Source organism: Cynara cardunculus (assembly GCF_001531365.2).
Source record: "Cynara cardunculus var. scolymus isolate 2C chromosome LG 3, CcrdV1, whole genome shotgun sequence".
Taxonomy (NCBI): Eukaryota; Viridiplantae; Streptophyta; class Magnoliopsida; order Asterales; family Asteraceae; genus Cynara; species Cynara cardunculus.
The window spans coordinates 6,920,955-6,925,592 of NC_037530.1; the positions used below are offsets into that span (position 1 = coordinate 6,920,955).

A 4,638-nucleotide genomic window follows, 5' to 3' on the forward strand; every position below is an offset into this window, starting at 1 on the left:
GTTGTAGGAGTAAACATAAAGGTTTTGATATTTTTGAAAAATCCTTTATGAACCTTTTGTAAAATCCCGCATGACCCAAAAAACTCCTGATTCCTTTAACAGTGGTAGGTTCTAGTAGTTTTTCAATAACTTCGAGTTTTGCTCTATCTATCTCCACTCCTTTTTTAGAGATTAAATGCCCTAGAACAATTCTTTCCTTAACCATGAAATGACACTTCTCCCAGTTTAGGACCAAATCAGTTTTCTCACACCTTTCAAGACTTTTTTTTCAAATTATTTAAACAATTGTCAAAAGATGACCCATATACAGAAAAATCATCCATAAAGATTTCAATGGATTTTTCAAGCATATCAGAAAATATGGACATCATACACCTCTGAAAGGTGGCAGGACCATTGCACAATCCAAATGACATTCTTCTGAAAGCAAAGGTGCCATAAGGACATGTGAAGGTGGTTTTTTCCTGGTCCTCGGGAGAAATAGCTATCTGATTGTAACCTGAATAGCCATCTAAGAAACAGTAATACTCTTTGCCGGCTAATCTGTCCAACATTTGATCAATGAAAGGTAGTGGAAAATGGTCTTTGTGAGTAGCCTTGTTCAGTCTCCTATAGTCCATGCATATTCTCCAACCGGAGACAACTCTGGTGGGGATGAGTTCATTTTTTTTTTCATTTGTGATGACTGTGAACCCTCCTTTCTTGGGAACACACTGGACCGGACTAAACCAAGAACTATTGGCTATCGGGAAGATAATTCCTGCATCTAACCATTTCAAAATCTCCTTTTTTACTACCTCTTTCATGACAGGATTCAACCTTCTTTGAGGTTCTATGGATGTGAAATTTTTGTCCTCTAAGATGATCTTATGTTGACAAATTGAGGGACTAATCCCTTTAAGGTCAGCAATGGTCCATCCTAAACCTTTTTGTGTATTTTCAACATGTCCACAAGTTTCTTCTCTTGATGCAAGTCTAGGGTAGATGAGATAATGACAGGCAATTTGCCTTCTTCTCCTAGAAAAGCATATTTCAGATGGGACGGGAGTTGCTTTAACTCCAGGTCTGGTGGTGATACTATGGACGGGGTGAAGTCTTTTTGCTCATTATTCTCCAAAAGTTCAAAAGCTGACACCTCTTCTGGCACAAAATCATTTCCTATTGCCTCTACTTCCTCAACAATCTCTTCTTCTAATTCCTCTACACTATCTTCTTCCAACTTAAGGTTTTCCTGAATTCCTTCCTCAACAACCTGTTCTTCTATTTCAGCTATGCCTGAACACTCTTCCAGATAATTAGGGTATTTTAAGGAGTTGAAGACATTAAATGTGACCTTTTGGTCTTGAAGCCTCATGGTCAACTCTCCTTTCTGGACATCTATCATAGTTCTTCCCGTGGCTAAGAAAGGTCTTCCTAAAATAATCGGAATGTCCTTATCAGCCTCAAAATCTAATATGATAAAATCTGCCGGAAATATGAATTTATCAACCTGTACCAACACATCTTCTATCTTTCCCTTAGGGTATGTAATGGACTTATTTGCTAGCTGGAGTGTGACTGTGGTGGGTCTAGCCTCTCCTATGCCTAAGGTGTTAAAGACAGACAAAGGCATGAGGTTAATACTAGCTCCTAAGTCACATAGGGCTTTTCCTATCTCCTTCCCTCCTATTGAACAAGGAATGGTAAAACTCCCTAGATCTTTAAGCTTAGGGGGTATGCTATTGGTCAAAAGTGCACTACATCCTTCGGTAAGAGCTACAGTCTTATACTCAGTCAACTTCTTCTTCTTGCTTAAGATATCATTCAAAAACTTAGCATAACTAGGCATTTGCTCAATTGCCTCAACAAGGGGTATGTTGATGTGCAATTCTTTAAACACATCCAAGAATTTCTTAAAATTCAATTCATCTTTTTGATTCCTCAACCTCTGGGGGTAAGGAACATAAGGAGGGATTGGTTTTATCACATTTTTACTTGGAGGTGTTGAGCAAGATGGGTCTTGATTGTCCTGAGTTTTTGTGGTGCTCTTTGATGGTTTAGAAAGAATCTTAGTGTCAAGCTTAGGGGTCTCTACAACCTCAGTCCCTTCTGACTTCTTCAGAGTTTGCTCTGGAAAAAGTAAAGGGAAGCTTGATCTAGGGGGAACAAGAGTGGTCGTCTCAGATGTTTGCTTTTCTAGAGGTGGGACCGGTCCTCCTTTGAGAGGGACCGATATAGGATCACTAGGTTCTGATAGTCTTGGTGTACTATCTTTCTGCACTTTTTCTGTCAACTCCTTTCTACTCCTAAGAGTCACTACTTTCACATGCTCCTTTCCTAGATCTCTAGGGACTTCTGTATTACTGGGCAAGGTCCCAAGGGCTCGACTAGTCTGGTTAAGTGCAAGTTGACTGACCTGAGTCTCTAAATTCCTGATGGCAGCACTTTGTTGATTAATCAAAGCTTGATTTTGGGCTTGAGCATGTGCTAAAAGCCTTTTAATCATTGCTTCCAAAGAAGATGATGATTCTGCCTGTGGAGGAGGTTTGTTCTGAAAATGTGGCTGAGAATTTTGAAAACTTGGTTGGTGGTTCTGAGAGTTAGAACTGTTTGCATGATGATGTGGTTGGAAATTAGAAGTTCCTTGTTGCTTATGGACTGGTGGGTTAAGACTGAGACTGTTCCAAGAAAAGTTCGGGTGCTGTCTCCAGCTGGCATTATATGAGTTAGAGTAGGGATTAGATATGTTTTGAACATAATTTACTGATTCAGAATTATGAGTACAATGTTCATATGAATGATCCCCACTGCAGCACACACATTGCACATATAGGACTGTTGGAACAGATGTGTTAGCAGCCTGCTGTACTCCCTAACCAGAAGTTAAATTTTTCAATAAATTGGTCATGGAGGTAAACTGAGCTGTTAATGCAGTATATGCATCCACCTCATGTATTCCAGCAGTCTTTTTCTGTGGATGGGCACGTCGGTCAGCCCAATGCCCATTGTTTGCTAAAATCTTTTCTAGGATCTCATATCCCTCATTATAGGTACTGGCTGTAAAGGCTCCGCCTGCAGTCGCGTCGAGCATTTGTTTTGCCATGGGACTTAACCCATTGTAAAACGTCTCAAGTTGAATACAGTACGGAATGCCATGGTGTAGGCATTTCTTCAATAGCCTTTTAAACCTTTCCCACGCGTCAGGAACAACTTCATCATCCAGTTGTTTAAAAAGACAGATCTCGTTCCTCGACTTAGCGTTTCTTGTTGGTGGAAAATATTTTCGCAAAAAAATTTCTGCCATGTTACTCCAAGATGGCACAGATCCCGGTGTTAAAGAGTTAAACTATGCTTTTTCCCGATCCCTCAATGAAAATGGAAATAAAGTAAGTCTGAGAGCGTCATTGGACACTCCCGGGATCAGGAAGGCATCTGTGATTTCCATAAAAGACTTTAAGTGAGATTGTGGGTCTTCTGAGGGCATTCTGACAAATTGACCATTAGATTGCAACATGTGAAACATTATCGGTTTTAGTTCGAAATGGAGAGCGGTCATATGTGGTCTAACTATCCTAGAATTTAATTGCTCAAAATCCGGGATAGCATAATCCATGATCCTTCCATTTTKGGAATTTGCCAGATTAATGATGTTCGGAGTCTGTGCCCTTTGTTGCTTATTATGGTCTGATTCTGTGTCCAAATTATTATCATTATCATATGTGGGTGTCCTTGGTGAAAATTCGGGAACGGTGGTATTTGCCCAAAACCTGGCGGTTGGTTTTCCAAATGTGGTATTTCCGGAATGATGGGAGGAGGTAACTCCATGTTGGGAGGGAGTAGAGCCTGAAATGCTCTTTGAGCCCTCCTTCTATGGTGAAACGTTCTCTCAATATCTGGATCAATTTCGAAAAATTCCCCGTGATGTGTTCTTGGCATACACCACTTTCAAGATGATAAAAACATGTATTAGAAAAATCTAATCATTTACTTTACTCAATGAAAACTTTAAGCTTGCCAATCCCCGGCAACGGCGCCAAAAACTTGGTCGGTCAAATCATATACCTTTAGACAAAAGAGTTGGGCCACAAAGCAAGTATACAATATGACTCAATATTATCTTTCCAAGTAATAAAGTGGTATAAGTACCGGAATATCGTCCACATGGATTGGAGCAAAAGTTAGATAAGAGTCCAGTGAAAGAAAAGATTTCAGATGACGAAAATGAAGACTTCAGTTGATTATGAGTTAACAAAGACAATATAACAGAATAATAAGACATAATAATAACGGTAGCACGGGTGTAAGACTTGGGGTGAAACGTAAACACAAAATCCAGCAGACAATGCTGTAGAAGAACTAGTTCCACCATCTATCTTGAAGGTATTCCTCTCGGACTTCACCTTTGCACTATATTATAGCTTTGCACCCATATCTCTATGTGGTGTTCGGACCAGTGATAGTGACAAAATGGTGTCTTCAAGATATATGGCTAAACAAATCTCTTTGTTAAAAATCACTCTTTCGAGCCGATTTCCATATCATTCAAGTTGGCGTGTTCTTGACAGTTCATCTCTGAATTTATCACACTTTGACACTTTTAGAGAGCGACCAACCCGTCGGGAGTTAAGTTTGAAAAACATAAATGACAAGTCTCCTTGT

General features: G+C 39.7%; 1 non-coding gene across 1 annotated transcript; it reads left to right on the plus strand.

The window, feature by feature from the left end:
- The first annotated feature begins 3,128 nt into the window (after window positions 1-3,128).
- Window positions 3,129-3,235, plus strand: LOC112510617. Its single transcript, XR_003068995.1, has one exon. It is a non-coding gene; the product is annotated as a small nucleolar RNA R71 (small nucleolar RNA).
- Window positions 3,236-4,638: the final 1,403 nt, after the last annotated feature.